We start from the raw sequence: 21,548 nt of genomic DNA, 5'->3' as shown, positions 1-21,548 counted from the left end.
GAGATAGGTACTCACAATAATTTATTTTCGATAAACGTTTTAAACAAATGACTGCTCTGTCATGGGCGGTCTTAGTCAACAGCTAGCCTGTTTGCGTACAACTTTGTGGACATTGTAGAAATGTTCGCACGCAATTTTTACCTGTTTGCTAGAGCGAGTAGACTAGAAGAAACATTTGTGTGCATTACAGTGCTGCACAGCGGTGGAATCTCGCCTTAACAGTGTACGAAGTCAGTGGATAACAAAATAAACACAGCACAACTTATTTATTGTTATTGTAAGACGGAGTTGCAAAAGGAATTGTATTATTACTATTTCATTATTTTTTCGTTTCAAATTGGCACAATTTCAAAAAGTTTAGGTTTCCAAAGCAACCATACCGCTCAGCTTGGCCAAACGCGAGTCGTGGAATCGTGGACGTACTTGATGGTATGCACTTGAACATGCATGAGGATCAAACTCAGAATCTCCTTTTTAAAATTGGCTAAAACCCGCTTTTTATTCAGAACTTCAAACTGCGGTACTTTTATTAAAATCCGCCCCTCACAGCGTCCACAGACTTTTCTAGAAAGCGCTCACTTATCATCAAATACATAAACAATTGAATCCAGAAACTCACGTGCCTATAACACGTGACTGCATACACAAACGAATTTGATACCTATTCCTATAAGCTTAAGGTCAATAATGGCTTGATAGAGTATGGTGAGAATGATAAGGGTGTTCTTAAAATAGATTTTGATTATTGTAGTAGAATATTAGTCTAGACTGGTCTAGGTTTGGGTGATTCAAGGGTCTTTTGGCGTAAACCATCAGTTTATGTTTCCATTGCAGGTACATAGCTCTTCTCACACAGAGAAGGATTGAAGGATACTCAAGGCGGATCGGCAATTCCAGGCTTTAAGGTGTAGGTTTCCTCGAGATGTTTTTCTTCAACTGTACTACATCCTTGGAATCCAGTGTCTTCAAAAGTTAGGAAAAATATGTTATGTCGATTTATTGTCTCGTGGTGTTAACGGTACATATATTTCCTAACAATGTGTTCGCGATGCCGAAAACCGGCAAAAATGGAGGGGCATCGTGCGACGTGCAGCGGCCCTAAAGGCTCCCGACGATAGTGCGCCGCAACCCTGCCCATCAACAGCCACGACCACTCTGTCAAGAGTGCCCGACTGAGAAGATATTTCCTAACATTTTATGTCATGGAAGTCAAAGTAATGCCTGATTCAATAATGTGTCCACTATCTTCTCAGAAAGTACTGTCTTCTTTCAAGCTTTACTTAAGAAATTCATAAATATACATTCATGGAAGTTTTTCAGTAATTTCAGAATCAAGAGCTTAATTACTCTGTAGTTTCGATGTCGTATTTGTGTGTGTATATATTATGTAAACTTGCACCCTGAATCCATATAGAATTCTATCAAAAATTGGGTCGATGTGGGAAAAACTCTATGAAGGTACTTACCGGTACAGAACAGTAGGCTCTTAAGTTAATCTTGAGCTCTTCTTGTTCACTCATGTAATATCTGGAACAAAAATAAAAGTAAATTAGAAACCCTACTATTTCATACAGCTTTTACATCAGAATAATATACACTTCGCTTTATCCTGGAGCGGGAAGTAGCTCCGTTTTACACAGCTAGCTTTAGATCTATGACCTATACCAAGATTAGTGAGCCCTATACTATAATCAGCACCAAGTGGTATATTAAAAGCCTTGCTCGGAGATGGGAAGCAGCATCTTCGAAGCTAAACTATCCCGCACTGCGCTTACCGACACGCATGCTCGGTGAGTATAGGCAAAACCCTCAACTTGGATGAGGCAGCAGTCCAGCAATGGAACTTTTTCACCATGTGACGACGTATACAGCTCATCATTTTATCCCAATTTCATTTGTGGCCAGCACTGCATGTTTTCTTCTTCCATACTCTTCTGTCTGCCGTCATCTCACATGTAACATTCTTTCTAACCATGTCAACTTTCACACAGTCCATCCATCGTTTCTTTGGTCGTCACTCGTCTCCTTCCACAGCATCCACATTCATGCTCATCACCTTCCCCACAACATGACACCTCTATGCTGAGAATCAATTTTGCAGTTTTTTTTTTTGTAAGTCTATTTGTTATTATGAATCCACATTAACCCTCATTCACTGCAAGATTACAATGAAACATAACTAAAGTACAAGCAATTAACATATTTAAAACTCGTATCGATAACTTTCTTTAACCTTTGCAACAGATAATGTTTAAATAAATATTGTTGGCGCCTTATCTTCGTAAATTAAACAATGGTTGTGACCCTGAACTGGCATGGAGGTTAGGAATGTTGAGGTTTAATGGCGTCCACACTGATTTTCGGCTACGTTCTCGAAGATATAGTCAAAACATATTGTTGTACGCAAGCATTTTCGCAGACAAAAGTTCACTCTCTATTCCTTCACTGTCATAGTCCGATGGGACGACACCCGACACGACCGGAGATGGATCAGGTACAGGAACAAATAATGTGTAGGATGCATCGGCGTGACCCCACTGCTAACATGTGTTATGTGGATATTTTAGAAATATTCGCTCTCAATTTGTTAGTTTGCTACAGAAAAACATTTGAGTGCGTCACATTGCCACACATGATACACTACACACTGATGGAATCTCGCCTTAAAAAGCTTAAACGCGACACGGATTCAAAAAGAGAGAATTTTTTTAGTTCATAACTAAGAAAACACCTACGAATCATCCCACCATCCTATATTTAAGCCAAAGTCACACCCAAAATTGTAACTCCATTTATATTTAGACACAAATTACGCATTATTATCAAAGCGAAACAGTTGAGATTCCTAATGTTATGACGTACGCATTTGATGGCGGCCGGCGGCCATTTTGATGACGACATTTTGGCGGGAACCGATGATATAAGTCAATGTATTTTTGTCGCTACTATAAATAAAATGTGTGATTCTTTGAAAGAAAATGTGGGGGCAAAACTTTTGATTTTTGTAGTAAGTTCTTCAAGCGGTTTCAGGCGTATTCTGGCAGAAGTAGCACGCACCAGATTAAAGAGAATCAAGTAAGTATACTGTCTCCGCTTGGCTCATGTCTGTGACAGCTAGTGTGTCATGAAGTAAAACCCGGGTAGGTGCCAGACGGACTCATGTGTCGTTATAGAAGCAACATAAATACGTCGTATGTAAAATTTTTGACTATATCTATACTAATATTATAAAGCTGTAGAATTTGTTTGTTTGTTTGTTTGTTTGAACGCGCTAATCTCAGGAACTACTGGTCCGATTTGAAAAATTCTTTCAGTGTTAGATAGCCCATTTATCGAGGAAGGCTATAGGCTACTTTTTATCCGGGTTCGTGCAGAGGTTCCCACGGGATGCGGGTGAAACCGCTGGCAGAAGCTAGTCTTAATATGACGGGTCAAGAGATATCATATCGCATATGCAATAAATTGCATTCCATAATGTACATTAGGTGGGAAATATAAAATGATTGTCACAATTATGGACCCTGATGGACAAAATAGTTAGAAGAGAGGAAGGCGTTTAATGTAAGATAAAGATACGATAAGATACAGTAAAATAATTTCTTCAGGACTGCCTAATACCATTAATATTATTTATGTTTTTAATTTTAATCTTACCATTGTTTTTGTTTTTTTTTTGTATTGTTTTATTATTGACATTGTACCATCGTTTTTTTAATTATTATCTTTTTATTGACATTTTATTACTTCAACTGCAAATTGAACATTTTGGACTATGTTTTAACACAATTTTATATAAGATAAATAATTGCATTTTTTTATTTATTTATATTTCATAAATTTTTGACTGCCTCATGGTAGAATGTACTGGACTCTACTTTCACTTAACACCATATTTTTATACCTACATTCATAGCAAATAAATCATTTCATTTCATTTCAGTCTGGTGACAGGTGTAGAAATGGACAGCCAAGTCTCTGGTGTCAGACGGACGGCAAAATCTTCGTAATAAGGACCCATTAAACCCTATGCGAACGGAACCCTAAAAGCGTTTGACTTTGACCTAATTGAACATTCCCAGCCGTTTTACGGTGTATTGTGACAAATATACATAATATGTAGATCACTGTTCGTGGAAGTATTGACTTTCGCGTTATAAATCAGGACAAGTTTCCGGCCCCGTCTGCAAGCTGGGACACGGAATATATCATAATGACAAGAGATAGGGAAAAATAAAAAGAAACAATATATTTCATGTAAGGTCGCCGGAAGACGCTGGATGCAGGTCGCCTCCAACAGGTATCTGTGGAGATCTAAGGGGGAGGCCTATGTTCAGCAGTGGACGTCCTATGGCTGAGATGATGATGATGAAGCTCTAGCTAAATAAAAGCACGAGTCTATCAATCATATGGTTAAATAATCGGTCTATGGATAGGTGACCGTCTATGTAAGTATATCATGATATCTCCCATGTTTCGGAAGGAACGGTGAGACAGTGGGTCCCGGCTGTCTATTCGACATCTTTGGTTGGAAGGCTTTTCGGGTTGTCAGAAGCCAGAAAGTCTTTCAAAAGTATCGGGTTACCCAGATAACTGGGTTAGGGGTTAACGTTATATACCAGCATTACGGAAGGAACACAAAACGGTGAGTCAGCGAACTATGTTGCGTTGAGCCCAACTATGTTGGGATTGGGACCTGTTTCCAAGCAGCAAAACTCTAACACTAATTCACTCATTAACTGCTATCAATAAAACTATTCTTCTAGCAACAAACAGTAGTCATTGCTCAGGTGATCTGACAAACAAACAAACACAAAAACCGCAGGCTATACGATAGTCTTCCTGCCAATAATCTGATATGCACAACATACAGCTCAGGGACAAGCGACCGCAGGCGCCATCTATGTTTACACGACGGTAATGAACTTAGTTCGTGAGCGCTGACGATAGATGGCGTTGCAATTTTTATAAATACAAACAGCCTTAGTACAAAAACTTGAACATCTGTTGAACACTTGTCTAAAAAAAGAGTGGCTGTAAAACGGACCTTATTTCAACGTCATAATCTGTCATTTTTTTGACAAGTGTTAAAGTGTTAAACAGACTTAGTTTTTTGTGGTACCTACGACGGAAAGTTCTTTATGGGTATGATTTAAGCTGTCACCAATTTAATTCATTTTGTGTTTCTTAAATAATAGGGTTTGCCCTCAAAATAGTAGGTTTGTCACCAAATGTAGTCACCAAACAATATAAAATCAATTCCACAATAAATTACCGAAAATCATGGAGATATGGGGTCAAGTACCAAATAAATGGTTTTGTATGTATTATAATAGGTTTGTCCTAATAGTTTTTAAGCAAACTAATTTAAAGAGATCACCAATAAATCATATATTATATCACTAGAAAATTTCATGAAGGTCTAAAAATGTAGGGTGGTCGTCATCATCCTTTCAACCAAAAGAGTCTACTACTTAACTGGTCATGTGCCTCCCCCAAGGGTCTTAATTTCCACAGGTAGTATAAATATATTTAAATTAAATTTCTAGCTGAATAGTAAATAAAACACTTAATTAAAGTCAAAATAATCAATATTTATTGTTAAAAATAACAATCACTGAATAATCAGCGCTGGTTTGGATTTGGAAAATGTAACTACTGTATTGGTGACAAAATAACAAATAAAAAGGAGTCGCAGTCAGGGATCGATTAATCGATTTATTTGGTGACAGATCTACCATTTTGAGCACCAAGCTATTATTTCAGTAATAAAACTAATATTATAAGAACGAAGTTTATATTCATGTAATGCACTACAGTTTTATTGGTAATCCATCTCATATTTTACACATTATATTAACAATAATTTGGTAATTCATACCTGGGAACACTCTTTGTTTATCTGAGAACGAAAATATTTCGTGGCGATAGATCTATTTATTAGGTGATACAACTTGATGACAAATATAAATGGTGACAAAAAATATAGTTCCCGTTCTTTATTTTGTTTAGTTTAGTTCATTTGATATACCTATTTTAAAGATGTAACTAGATGAATATGATTTTCTAGAAACTTTTTGTAAGATACTAAAATAAAAAATGAATGTAATGTAATGATAATAAAATAATAAAGAGGGATCTTTTTTAGTTGTGTGTTTGTACCCTAAAGGCTTCGAAACTACTGATCCGATTTGGAAAATTATTTACTACACTCTTCCTGAGTAGCATAGTCTACACTTTTTCCCGGTACAGTCAGTAGTTTTCAGGGGACGCTGGTGAAACCGCGGGAAATCGGCTAAGTAGTAGGTATAGGAATATAGTAAATGCTCAAGTAAGTACCTATTCAGTAAATTTCCTCCTTAAACGGATATTCAATACAAACAAGCATTTATTGATCTTGATCGATCAACAGTGATGTCACTGTGTATCGATATACCGATGTTTGATTAGACTTATTGTGAATTATTGGCTATCACTTGCGGAGAGAGACAAGTCAAACGGTCTGTCCTTGTGGTGTGTAAACGATATTTGCAATTATTGTTGCCAAGAAGTTCCCACTTAAATCGCAAAGTATTCAATCAATAAAACCTTATTTTTTGAATTTTGACTTTGATAGTTGTGGTGGCTTAGTGGGTAAAGAACCAACCTCTCAAGTATGAGGGTGTGGGTTCGATTTCAGGTCAGGCAAGTAGGTACCAATTAAATTTTTCTAATTTTGTATGTACTTTTTAAGTATATCTTGGACACCAATGGCTGATAAAAAGGTGAAGGAAAACATCTTTAGGAAACCTGGACTATTAAGTCTGAAATCACCAACCCGCATTGAGCAAGCGTGATGATTAATGCTCAATCCTTCTCCGTGTGAGAGGAGGCCGCAGCCCAGCAGTGGGACGATAAAAAGGCTGTTACAGTTACAGTATTTGACTAGCTATTCCCCAGTCATGGAATTCCTTCCTGAAACCGGATAAAAATAGCAATTCTTTCTTCAAATCAAAGTTCAAGTCAAATCAATTTTTCTCTCTATATGGCAGCTTTTAGCCGCACAATTTACAAAAAAATCTATGTCTCGTGGCTCCAATATTAACCACGAGCCACAATAGTCACACTTCAGTTATTTATAAACCCACGTGCATGGTGTTTGTTAAATTAAATCTAATCGTCGGGATTGAACGGCTTCTAGAAATGCAGGCTAATCGCATTACTGGTACCTCTTTTTACTAGATGCACGTGAATGGATGTGGAACATTGATTTTTGAGGTCGAAAATATTATTCTGATGGCATTTTTTTGTCACAGAGCATACCACAAAGTTTAAAAGTTTAAATTATTTTAAAGGAGATCTATAGGTACAACTAAATAATACAATATATTGTTCACATTACCTACCTATCAAATAAAATGCTCATCTACAACCTAACACTACTAAGTATGTCTTCACCACCCAAAGGTAGAAAGGTAGAAAAGGAAAAGTCCGCCATTGTAATCAAATTCTATAAAATTCTTCGCCATTAAATTCTTAACAAAAATAATTCCAAGGGACAAGCATAAACTTAAGCTGCCACTTAATGTGTCAGTAAATGATGATAATTGATAACTACTATAAAAAGAATCACTGTGGTGCCAGTTTGCCGTCCCATCGCGCTATGAGAGTGAAGGGCGCTGTCCTAATTGGCATCGATCGCGCGATGGCGCGATGCGATCTTCATCTCACGATCTCACTTGCGAGGTTCCGAGGTTCAAATAGGACACTCTGATGAAATCTGTATGTTTGAACTCATCGCATGACGAGAACGCATCGTGTCAACGTGCGTTTGCTGTCAATTGGGACGACGTCTTAGATGAAAATCGCATCGCGCCATCGCGCGATCGATGCCAATTAGGACAGCGCCAAGGAATGGTTAGTATTGGTGAGTGCACCTACGTCTGCGCAAATGCTTGTGCTTATGTCCTGCGCAGATGGCTGATCTTCTTATATGAGAACGCCGTAGCCGATAGTCGACTAGGAGGACATCATGGGTACAGGTTAGGCGACACAATGGCTCAAACAAAAATATAAGTATTTTGAGTGTGTTTTATATTGGCTGCCATATTCCCTAATATGAAAATTTCCTGAGCATGATTAAAGACTTTAAGCTAAGAAACTATGCAGCGACAGAAACCATCTATCATCTATCTACATAACAGTGATATTGAAGCACTATTTATCATTATTTCAATGCATTACCACAAATACACCGGATGCGCTTATAACAGCGGTCTTGTAGGGCGAGGTCACAATGTTAGCGGACAGCGGAAACAGAGTCCGTTCTATGACTCAAGTTTGATAGACGCGGCGCTAGTGTCTATGGCATAGACTCTATGTCATTTCTTTGTAATTACATGCAAAAATACTCGGCGCGGACAATACTTTTTGAAAAAATATACAAGGTGTTCGATTCCCGGGTCGGGCCGAAATCGCTTTGTGGGTTTTAGAAACTTTTACAAAGCAGCCCGTAGTTTGAAAGTTGGTGATTGATTTACCCGTGCATCGGAGAGCACGTTAATGCGCGCCTGATCTCTCACCGGTCTCCGGATTGCCGTCCCAACGGGCTATGAGAGTGAAGGAATAGAGAGTGCACCTGTGTCCAAGCAAATGCTCGTGCACTACATTACGTCCTGCACAGCTGGCTGATCACCGAAATCGGCCTTGGACGCCATTATTATTTATAGGAAATTGATTCAGAGTTTGAAAACAAGGCAATCCATCACAGCTCATTGTCAGAATATTATTCTTATAAGCATATTTTATTAAAACAATGATTGTCAATTCGTTCGACGTTATGAGGTCAATTTCGATCAATATAAATGTCAGTGAAATGGACTTTAAGCTCGTTTTTCAAACAGGTTTTTATCCGGATGCGGGAAGTTGACGGACGGAACTACGGGGAACAGCTAGCTAGTATAATATAGTACTGGTACAAAATTCATTGCCGCTCTAGGCTTCAAAAAAATCAGATCGAAAGTGTTTCTTTTTTTTTAACATAAGCTCTATTTGTTTTACTGAATCGCTGACAGTCAAACCTTTGCCTTATAGGCACCGAAAATATGATTTATGCGCCCTTCACAAAAGGGCTATTGACATAAATTAACCAAAAAATATTCAATCAACGAGATCTACGCCTTATTCACTAGCCATTAAATGTCAAAATCGTTTGACCATGTCTCCATTCTACGTGACAATTGAAAATCAATCTTAACTGTGAAGGCATAAGATGTATTTCTTACTCAAATTATTTCGCAGGGCAGACCATACAATATCAATTTGCAATCAAAAATGAGCTTTGAAAGTGTGAGCGTAAGGTTGAAAATAAAATTAAAGACTGTTGTGTAAGAATTGATATTTGAAATTGATTTACATATGTAGTTTTAAATGCCTTGGGATTATCATACTAGTTATGGGTACAGGGTCCAAAATTCAATGATTGAAAACAGTAGAAACTTTCTAATAGCAAGTTTCCAGCAAAATTGATTACGCACAAATGTTCGCGAACATAAAATGCGAGTCCACAGCTAGCATGTGTTCGCAAAGGTTGCAGTTTCGCGGACATTTTAGAAATGTTCGCACACAATTTGTTATTGTATGCTAGAGCGAATACACCAGAAGAAACATTTTGTATCCGCCACAGTGTCACACCCTTTCACTTTAGAATGAATGAACGAACTTCAAAAATGCATTAACACTCATTCCTTCTCTAAGAGAGAAGAGAAAGCAGCCCTGCACGTGGGACAATGAAGAGACTTAATTTACCTTGAAGATTCTTAAAGACTGAAACCACATAATCTAAGTCGTGGTAGCCTAGTGGGTAAAGAACCAGCCTCTCAAGTATGAGTGTGGATTTGATTCCAGGTCAGGCAAGTACCAATGAAACTTTTCTAAGTTTGTATTTACTTTCTAAGTATATCTTGGACATCAAAGACGAAGGAAAACCTCTCGAGGAAACCTGGAGTATAACGACAGACATTCGCAACCCGCATTGAGCAAGCGTGGTGATTAACGATCAATCCTTCTCTGTGCGAGAGGAGGCCGCAGCCCAGCAATGGGACGAAAAAACTGATGATAATGATGAAGCAGCATTAAGTAGCTACCTCATAAATAAATATGACTTCGTAAGAAAGTGAAAGTGTGATTACAATGCTACTTGTACTTGTATAATCAAGTTTGTTAAGTCAAACATTGTCGATAGTAACTTGACATATAAACGATGACACGATTGGAGCTATCTATTGGTTGAAAGAATGGCACGAATATTACACGTAGTTTTACACACCTATATTTGACACTTATTCATTAACATATATACAGATTATTTAGGATAATATGAGATGAACTCGATAAGAGGAACTCTCAAAGTCGGCTTATCCGTCTCCTTCGCGAGCATGACTGCTTCGCAGAAGGAAGCGACGGCATCCCATTCCCTCTCGCCCCGGACCGGGGTTTGAACCGGAGCTGTGACGAGGACACGGCAGCCCCAAGCTTGATAGCAGTTGTTGTTACAATGTCAGGCGAATTTGTTAAAACTCTGACACTAGGGCTTGTAAGATTTGTAAACCTACAGATTCATCATCTCCCGAACCATTTCTGAACTATTTTAGGGGCTTCCAGTGTAACCGATGCTGCTGAATACCAGTGTCTTACAAGGAGCTTCTGCCTGTGTGACCTTCTCAACCAAGTTACCCGGGTAACATAATACCCCTAGGTAAGACTGGTGTCAGACTTACTGGCTTCTGACTACTCGTAGCGACTGCGAAAGATGTTCAAATGACAGCCGAGACCTACAGTTTATCGTGCCTTAAGCAAAACACAAGATGAGAGGAAAATAGTCAGTTCAATGACTTTTTAGTTAAAAGACTTTTTAGAAGCATTAAAATCTACATAAACTTCTATAGAATTCGAAAATAGAATCGGTCACGGCTACACCGCGTGATGCGCACGAGTTTGCAGAAACATACGATTCGATATTTAAAATGAGCCGTTCTTTTTTTGTTTTGTTTGATTTTCTATCATTTTGTTTGTGTGAGACTAATATTTTATTTGGACACGTATTTTATATGTTAATATTTGGTATTTAGGTTTAGTGTGAGGTGTTAGTATTTCTAAGAACAATCTAGATATTAAAATAGATTACTCGAATTTCAATTCATTTACTGCTATCATAAAATAACATTACCTTTCTGGAATCAACCACCTATAAACAAACATTTTGAATAAAAATGTTTTCTTAGACATTTCACGTTATCAACCTCGAAGCGGCGAAGATATTTAAAGGCAAGTTTCCACTGGTGTGCAACACTACGACGCAGTATGTGACATTTAAATTTTTCTTCTGGTCTACTCGCTTTAGCAAACAGTAACAAACGCACAAGCACACAAAAATCACATCAACAACTATGTAATACTAGCTTCTGCCTGCGGTTTCACCAGCATACCGTGGGAACTACTTCCCGTACCGGGATAAAAAGTAGCCTATAGCCTTCCTCGATAAATGGGCTATCTAACACTGAAAGAAATTTTCAAATCGGACCAGTAGTTCCTGAGATTAGCGCGTTTAAACAAACAAACAAACAAACAGACTACAGCTTTATAATATTAGTATAGATTAACTGTATGCTTAATATTTATTTTATTTCAAAAGAAACCAAGGACCAAGAATAAAATTGTCTAATTTAGACGAACATTAGCTACCTATTTCGATATAATGCATTCACTGATAAGCGAGCCATTTTAATTAATGTCCCGCCCATTGTTCGTAAATACTAAGTTACTAGTACTTAAGAGCGTGTACGCTCGGCGCGCGATGTCAACTTTAGGTAATTCAACGCAAAAAACCGCGCAGACTAGCGTCGCGGCTGTGTGCGTGCCTATCATACTTCACGTATAGTCACACAAACCATTTTGATCCTTTCGAGTGAAATTGGTAGAACAAAAAATATATTATTTAGTAAATAGTTAATAGCGGGAAAATAGTGTAAGTCTATGGATGTCTAAAATATAAAAGCATGAAAATAAGTCGTTAATACTTACACTCTTTTGCAAAAAAATCGGGCACCTATGAAAACCTTGGTTTTGAGGACTTTCTGTATACACCGTGACATTTTAGTCGTCTTACAACGGCAGCCCACTTCATGTATCCAATGACTAGAACACGTTCATTAAAAAAAAATTGATATTTATGACATTTGAATAATTCAAAAATAAAAATAAATTCATTATTATGACGCATGACAAAGATTATAAAAACACCCTGTAGTGAGCGCGGCCCGAGTCTTGTATCAATGGAGCGGCGCGGCGCGGCGCGGCGCGGCGTCTTTATCAAAGTTCATTCACCCTAGCGCAAAATAAGTTTCTTACTATTGCAATCTTAATGTTCTCATTATGTAGCAGTTTGTAAACTTGCACTCTTACTTAACTTGTAACACTTAATTCCAATTCTTCCTTCATACTTTTACGGGCTTAGGACCGTCAGAAACATTTTTCGTAATAAAACCAAAACAAAGTGATGTAAGTTGACAATGACGTACCTATTATCAGGCCTCTGTCACTCTCTGTACTCGCGCGCGATAAATGCCTACCGCTCGCTGGGTTACCGGTAGCCCCACGCGGCTCAGGGCGCACAACAGTCACACGCGCCGCGCGCGCTCCAATATTATTATTTTTATTTCGTGCGGGTTGATCACTCCTCGGTTCCGTAACATTATTAGATTGTTAGGCGCAGCGTACAATCTTCTTGCTTCCCTTAAATTGTCACCAGCTATTGCGTACACGCGTACCATTTGTAGGTACTCGATATTCGCGTAGCGATCGCGAACAACACTTGATTACCGGTGCGCGCACACTTCCACTTGCGGTGTTCGGACGGCAACTGAGCCACAGAATGACCTTTAAAACCTATTTTTAAGTAAAAGGCGGCATTTATCAAAGTCCACGTGGACTCTTTGAAAAGTGCCGTCGTCGTCTTTGGCGGTGCCGTCGTGCCGCTCGTGGAATGAGTCTCATTGGATGACAGTCCACGTGGACTGTGCTAGATTGGCTTACGATATTTTGTCTCGTAAAAAATGGAGATGGAACGATCACTCGACTCGAGCGCTGGGAAGGTACCCTACTTTCTACCGTTTGATACGTAAACATTATTAACAGGATGTTTCTTATTTCTAATGTATTATTTATTTTTCTTTGCACCTATTATCTTAATTAATGCTATAAAATTAATAATCATGTCTAGTGGTATTTTATGTCGGATACATTCAGTGGACCACCTTTGTAAGACGACTAAAAAGTCGCGGTGTATTACATACAATTTTCAACAGTACTAAATAATCGACTGATGATTAATGACAATGTTAAGAGTTTCTGTATTTTAACCGATTTCAAAAAAAGAAAGGAAGAGGTTTCAATTAGATTGTTTTGTGATTGTTCTCGATTTCTCAAAGACGCCTGGACCGATTTGAAAAATTGATTGTTTATATGAATGGTCCAGTCCATCCAGACCGAAAAATTGTGGTCAAATAACAACAATTGCCGGAAAGCCAAATATTGGTGAAGAGCTTTTGTTTACCATTGCAAATAAAGTTTTAAGTTATCTATCCTATATGCTTCAAAAGTTATTCGAGATCAAAAATCAAAATTTGGGTACATCCAAAATGAAAAAAAAAAAAAATAGCTCGATTGGTAACAGACATCTGCAATAAGTGATTTCTAGCCTAAGGAGTCCGCCATATTGGATTTAGACTCGCGACACATTTTTTTTCGAGTTATTCATAGCAAGCCCTTTCATTTGATACCCATATCGTAGGAATGCATTCTTCTCAGCTACATCCGGTTAGACTGGAAGCCGACCCCAACATAGTTTGGGAAAAAAGGCTCGGAGGATGATCGTAGGAATGCATTAAAAACATTTTTTTCTCCATCTTGGGTATACCGCCATATTGGATATAGAATCATACATTGTCATTAAAACTGAACATTCAAACAAAATTTCAACTCAATCGATAAAAAAAAAAGCTTCTAAATTGAGCTTTAAATAACATAGTAATGTATCAAGATTTGTTGGTCGCGCTTGAAATGTACTGTATTCTCGGTATCCACGGCAGAGGTTATTCACCCTACGCGATGTGACGGAGCGACACGTCCTCTCTCTGTGAAGCCTTGCGGCGGTCTGGTTTGAGTTGACTCGCGTGCAGCGTTTTATAGTAGTTTTTAAATAATTTATAAAAAAATAAAAACGAGAGATTAAATTATAATATAAAGTTTATGTTTTAAAGAAAGAGTTATGTTACTATAGTAAATAATTGTTATATTAAATTAAGTAAGATAGATAGGTAAAAAAAGCATTTGAAATTCTAAATTTTTCACATTGTTAAAATATTTTTTCCTGAAAGATAGAGACCTAAATCAAAAAAAGTTTTCAACTAACTATAGGCATGGGGATTTCGTCTATGAGTAAAAAAATAAATATGATTAGACTTGCCACTGTTTTCACATGAATTTAAGCTTCGAAATAGACGCTGAACGGGAATTTTATAAAACATCTGTTACGTTATAGGGGTTTTAAGTATTTAAACTACACAAATTGAAATTTATGTTCAATTAACTATATAGACAGTGAAATTACCTTGCGTTATTAAAAAATAACATAGTTATAGGATAAGTAGTTACTGAGAAACAGTGGTTTGAAAAGTACCATTTTAGGCCAAATGGCGCGCGGTTGACGTACACGCTCTTAACATAAAGTAGCTAAAACAGCTGTAACTTCAGTATAAAGTCACGATTCGTATGGCCAATAACTGTATGTATAGCATGTGATCGTTACGCGTGAAAAAATAGCAAATATTTTATATAAAGGAATTCCAGGAAATATGTGGATGATGTCCTCTTAGCTGATTGTCGGCTACGGCGGCTGCTATTATATAAGGAGATCAGCCAGATACGCAGGACATGGTGGTGCACTATAATATAAGCATTTGCGCTAACATAGGTGCACTCCTTCGCTCTCATAGACCGGAGAGAGATCAGGCGTAGGATCAGGATCTACATTAACGTGCCCTCACTATGCACGGGATCTACAATATGCACGGGTGTATTAACGCAAAGTTTATGAAACCCGCAAAGCAATTTCGATGCCCGACCCAGGAATCAAACCCGAGACCTCGCCGCACAGCAGTCGCGCTATGTGACAACCAGACCAAATAATATTAATAAATGCAAAGCTTCTTGACAATCCACAGTACAAGTAGGTATAGGACCGAACAAATTCGCATGGAGTCAAATGGTTAACTTCAGAAATGCAAAATTATGTTAAGCGAAGAAAAACTTGACTCTGAAATGAAGTCACGGTATTCGTATGGCCGATAACCGTATAGCATGTGATTGTAATGCGAGAAAAGCATATTTATTTGCGGAAAATTGATAAAACGCTTAGGATCAAAATCGATCATAATATATCATCAGATATTACACCCACCGAGCTTACTCGTCATCAGCCTTTTAACTGTCCAACGTACGGGCTGCAGCCTCTCCAATACAGGCGGACTGGCAATTTCAGATTTTTTTGTCCAATTGATTTTATTGTTTTCTTGAGATTTTTCCAAGATTCATAACTTTAAAAGTTACATTACCTGACCTGGAATCTAACCCGCACTCTCGCGCTTGAGAGGTTCAAGGAAAGATTGCGTTGATGGGGAGTTTGTTCCACTATTTCTTTTTAGCAAAAGCACAATAGGAAGTGGTGAAGGGCGGAAGTATTGGGGGCTTTCTTTTGTAAATTTGATCTTTCAAAAGTGCTGAGTTCAGCCTACTTTGAAGAAAAGACTTTTGAATTGTTGAAAGGAGTAGTTCCCGCTAGTGCGAAGTGAGACCCTAGCGGAGGCTAGTTATAGGTATTTTTCGAAGATTCAAACCTAACCCATTGTTTGTGATTACGTTTGTGACCATCTCATAGAATCTTTACCACGTGAATGCAATGCCACACGTGAGAGCTCACGTGTTTCTAACAACAATTGTAAGTAGGTTAACGAACAGTTCAGACTTATTGTTTTACTATCGTTGAACGAATCTATCGCTATCATTATATACAGTATCAATAACTAGCTGTTCCCTGCAGTTTCACCCGTCTCCCGTACGAAAATATAGCCTAAGTTACTCCAGAAGAGTGTAGCTTTCCAACCGGTGAAAGAATTTTTAAAATCGGGTTAGTAGTTATTGAGTCTTTCCTCCTTATAATATTAGTATAAGGGCTGATTTTTCAATCGCCAGATAACTCCTATCTGAGGAATATTTTTAACGTTTTGACAGCTTTTGTATGGAAAATATGTCAAACCGCCATATTTATTCTTCAGATAGACGTTAACTGATGATTGAAAAATCAGCCCTAAGTAAACTAGGTGTTTCCTGCAGTTTCACCCGCGGTAAAAGGGAACTATTACTTAAAACAGCACTCTTCGAACGTCCAAATTACATGAGACAGTCTCCAAAAACGCCTACCCTTCCCGACTCTCTATGTGTTTTTGCTGGGTAGAAGTGGTGCAACAAAATCCCCAGCAAGCTTCGTATAAGTAGGCGATGTGATAATGTTACACTGAGTTGCGTTTCAGTATGTGACAGCTCGAATATAAGCAAATCAACAGATAGAGATAGAACATTGGGAGCTGCTATTTATTGGCAACGACAGCATTTTCTGTGTGCGACGAAACGCTAAGCAAGAATTCAGTTCGTTTGATAAAACCTTTACAGAGTGTGGATTATATTATCGATACAGTTGTGCAGCAATTCAACCAATTGACCTTTTTAATCGATGCAGTGTGTAATGCACGTGTTTTTATATCTCGATCGATACAATACAAGTAGCTACAGGTTATACAATTCCTGGCAAATAAGTTTTCTCTTTTGGTGTCTGCCATTTAACGCTACATATGTAGTAGTATTTCGCCTCGTTGGTCTAGTGGTCGCAAGCGCGGCTGCTGTGCTCGAGGTCTTAGGTTCGATTCGGGCCCGGGTCGGGCCGAAATCGCTTTGTGGGTTTTCTTAAACTTCCACAAAGCAGCCCGTAGTCTGGAAGTTGGTGATTGATTTGCGCCTGATCTCTTCCCGGTCGTTTCGGATTGTCGTCCCATCGCGCTATGAGAGAGAAGGAATAGGGAGTGCACCTGTGTCTGCGCAAATGCTCGTGCACTATAATATTTCCTGCGCAGCTGGCTAATCTCCTTATGTGAGAACAACCGCCGTGGCTGAAATCGGCCTTGGACGCCATTAGTATTTTCTTCACACATTTTGATTAACGTAAAGGTACTGGTAGCCAATTTTGGAAACAAATTATCTTATGAAAGCCCTCCATATGTATGTAATCGTGAGCGCAATAAGTTTATGTAGTCAATGGCAAGGTTCGAGCACATTTGTTCGCGAGCGCTTGTGTACGCTATGGCGAGAATCTACAGCTAGCAAGCATGTTTTCGCGCACAGAGAAACGTTCGCATAGAGCTGCACACCGGTGGAACGTCGCACTTAATGAAGTGGATTTCTCATAACGTCTGAGAAGACATAAAATAAAATAGAAAAAAAACATTACGGCTGTAGTCCGCTATATGTATTTTACTAAAAAAAACTGGCTAACTAAATAGTACTGATATGTACTGAAAATTTCATCAAAATCGGTTTTAACGTGACAATAAAACATACACATACTTAAATGCCTTTTGAATTTCAATTTATCTTGACGCTTTTTGCATGGATTATTTTATTATTTATTCGATTTTTATTTATTTATCTCAGTATACCTTACCCTCCGACCTATGTTTACAATAGGTACCTATTTAACCACAGATAAAACAATAGCAAGATCATCGTCCTCTAAAAAGATTGAATTGAAAATGTCACGACCTTTTTATCGGGAATTATTTCAATTATTATAATGACATTTAATAATTGAATTAAGATAGTATTTGTGATATAGTGCAATGACTTGAGATAGAGGACAGAGGGACTTTCAGAGTGTTGAAGGAACATTTGTTTTGAAATGGAATATTTCATAGATATAGTGCCTGAATTTGCCGGTAGAGGCGCTAGTGAATTCAGAGTCAGAACAATTTATTTCCGTAATATTATTTTATTCTTTGTATTTAGGCCTTTACAAGCTTTAATGAACATCAACCATGTTATTTTTTATTCTAATTGCCTATTCCAAAAGTTGCATTCTAATGGGCTACGGGCTAATGTAGAAAGGGCAAACTGTACACTCGGATAAAACTTGGTCAGCCTTCCGCGATACTCGATGATGTTCTTTCGCTTGCCTAGCCTTTTCCCAATTATGTTCGGGCCCACATTCAGTCTAACTACATGCAACTGAGTGTATTATATAGAAAAATATGCAAAGATAAATAATGCAATAATTTTCCGCCGGACTTGTTCGTGGCTCCTCATTATTAGACGGGTGAAATGTCAGTCTTCAATCAGATTTCAGAGGAACAAAATTTTACGAGATCTCCAATGACACAATTTGGTAGTTTTCAAATCCGGAACACGAAAATGAGGTTAATTTTAATTAGCGTACTGGCAACACCACAGATGTCGCAACTGTCATAAAACATATTTATGTGATAGGGCCAGGCCACATCAGTGCGTTGCGGCGTCGCATCGCAAAAACAACATTGCACAGCTATGCGATTAATATGATATGCGTCGTTGATTTTTGCGATGCGACGCCGCAACGCACTGTTGTGGCCTGGCCCTAACGTGCCCCTTCATAAACTACTGAGATAATAGATCGTAAAGCTGTAAGCGTATGCAATCCCGCGCATATATTTGTGTTTTTGCTATCAATCATAAATTCATATACCTACTGTCTGTCAGAAATGTGAAAGTTTGTGTTTGTCAAATGGTCCCATCCCATGTCAGTGGTGTAGTGTACCTAACCGAGAATATTGCAGAGTCCACAATAGGCCAAGCTCTGAACAAAAATAAAATTAGCCTACACATTTTTTGTTTGCAGAAAAGTATGCATTGTGTTTATCCCGAATTTATTAAAAAATGTTTTCCTGTTATGCATGCAAAACAATAGGTAGTTAGTACTTACCAAGTATTCACTATTTTATCATTTGTCTCTCGAAGATAATGACATAATCTGAAACAAAAGATGCTTCCATTAAATTACATTCACACTAAACTTACATTAGTTAAGGCGAAAGTTTTTGTGTATGTTTGTAACTTCTTCACGCGCGAACGGCTGAAGGGATTTTGATAAAACTTTACATTAATGTACAAAACAACACTTATTGAACGTCAGAAATAATCTTAATTTTACGTACACACCTCCTCAAAGCCGTGACATATCTATGACTAGCAACTCTCATATCATCCTAGTCAGAGGTCCTGATAAGCTGATAATAAAAAAAAACCTGACAATTTATCGACAGATCACATAGATAAGAGTTAATTTGTCATCGTCATTATACGATAAAAATTAACATTATCATCTAATTATTTTTAAACTTGACGAAACTTGTTAATGCAAGCTTGCTTTGAAGACACGCCTCTTTTTTTCAAGGGTAAGTCGGAGGCCGGACTAAAACGTCATTGATAAAAATAAGGCTCATCATCTGCCTAGCTTTTTCCGAACTATGATGTTCGCTTCCAGTCTAATCGGATTTAGTTGAGTTATCTCACCTCCTTAACCCAGTTGCCTGGGCAACCCAAAACCCCTTTTAAAGAGTGGTTGTCAGACTTATTGCCTTCTGACTACCCGTAACGACTGCCAAAAATGTTCAATGACAGCCGGGGCCTATGTATGTACAGTTTCTCGTGCCTTCCGAAACACGAAAGGATAAAAATAAGGCTCTCGTTATGAAGACATATGAATAGTATGAATAGATATCATCGTGAAGCTCTGCTATTCCGCTGGCTACTAATGATTGCAAAAGTAAAAAAAAAAATATGAAAACACTTCTGCGCACGCGTGATGCGTCAAATGCAAAATTGCAAAGTTATGCAGCGTCATGAATATTTCTGCCCGACCCAGAAATTGAACCAGGGACGACCAACGGGGCAGTCAAAGACGCCGATGCGCCCAATATATGCAATTTATAAGGAATCTGAAAGCCTGTACGCAGAATTTAAACTCCCACTTAACTTGGTGAGATACATAAAATGGCAACATCGACTGAAATTTCATTTTGTAGTTATGGGGACTCGCGGGGTACCTACTCCGTAATTGTATGTTATTTATAACCCGTAATGTACTTACTTGACCCATTTTATTAAAATAATTTAACCAGCACATCAATTAGTTTTATATTGTTTACTTGGATTGGAACATTATTAAAAAAACCGGCTAAGTGCGAGTCGGATTCGCGATACAGATTATGTACTTAATAGATACTACCTACGTAACCCGCGCACGAAAGGTTCCGTATCATTATCTATGAAAATTGTTTCTAGTTTGGGAGCCTCCTAAAATATTTATTTTATTCCAGTTTTCAGTAATTGTTGTTAAAGCGGCAAGAGAAATACATTATCCGTGAAAATTCTAGCTATCATGATTCATGAGATATAGCCTAGTGACACACGCACAGACGGAAAGACAGACGAACAGCAAAGTCTTAGTAATGGGTGTCGTTCTTCCCTTTGGCTATGTAACCCCTAAAATTAAGTACCTGACTGACACTCGCAGCGATAAATTAATTTATTAAGATCACGTATACCACATTTCAGTATCTTATATTTGTCACGTAGAACATAGCCATTAAATATCTTAATATAAATAGATTAGCCGATTTCTCGCGGTTACGCCAGCGTCCCGTGGAAATAACTGTCTTTACCGGGATAAAATATAACTTACAATTACACGGCAAGAGTTTAACCTTCGAACAGTGAAAACATAAAAAAAATCGGTCCTATAGTTTTTGAGTTACTCTATTACAAACAAAAAAAACAAACAAAAATATATTTTTTCTCGTTATAATATATTAGCACAGCAGTATAATTAAATAGGTGTAGTTTAATTATTTCTACAAATAACATTTAGGTACTTACTATAAATAACAGACACAAAATAAGCAACCATTTCAAATGAAACTTAATCAAGCAGGTTCAACGTGAAACTACCTTCATTTACGTAACTATACAGTTAACTAAACTTTTGCCTGTCCTAAAGTTATTTTCAATCGTTCCTGTTAGTTCTAATATATCCGAGTTAAAATAGGGATCTTACATACCTTGAATTCCTCAGAGAAGACCTTTTTTTCTTACGAGAACCGGTCCAGCTTATCTCTAGAAAGGTTCTTATCGTTTCACTTTTTATTTACTCTTTCAGGTAACTATTTGTCGAGTTTATTTCGATAAAACTAACATTTAACTGAGTTTAAGACCTTTAATAACTAGGTATTACTATGTCGAAGAACTGTGAACATGAATTAAATATTAATCTAATGTTCTATAGCTAACGATACAATTTAAACTTAAAATTAAAGTGCAAAGTAACACATCCCTCCCCGACGGACGTTGTCACTGCACTATTTTTTTTAGTAGAA

The 21,548-nt window shown here is 37.8% G+C and overlaps 1 protein-coding gene across 1 annotated transcript in view; it reads right to left on the bottom strand.

Moving 5' to 3' along the window:
• LOC126056137 (protein phosphatase 1 regulatory subunit 3C) overlaps positions 1–21,544 on the bottom strand; it is a 49,512-nt gene extending 27,968 nt beyond the window's left edge. Inside the window, exons 1-3 of the mRNA XM_064042930.1 lie at positions 21,234–21,544; positions 19,097–19,144; positions 1,467–1,527 (exon numbers count right to left, since the gene is read on the bottom strand). The gene's annotated coding sequence lies outside the window, so the exon portion shown is untranslated. The remainder of the gene's footprint in view (positions 1–1,466; positions 1,528–19,096; positions 19,145–21,233) is intronic.
• Positions 21,545–21,548: the final 4 nt, after the last annotated feature.

Source organism: Helicoverpa armigera, chromosome 30 (assembly GCF_030705265.1).
Source record: "Helicoverpa armigera isolate CAAS_96S chromosome 30, ASM3070526v1, whole genome shotgun sequence".
Taxonomy (NCBI): Eukaryota; Metazoa; Arthropoda; class Insecta; order Lepidoptera; family Noctuidae; genus Helicoverpa; species Helicoverpa armigera.
This window is presented reverse-complemented; position numbering and strand designations above follow the sequence as displayed.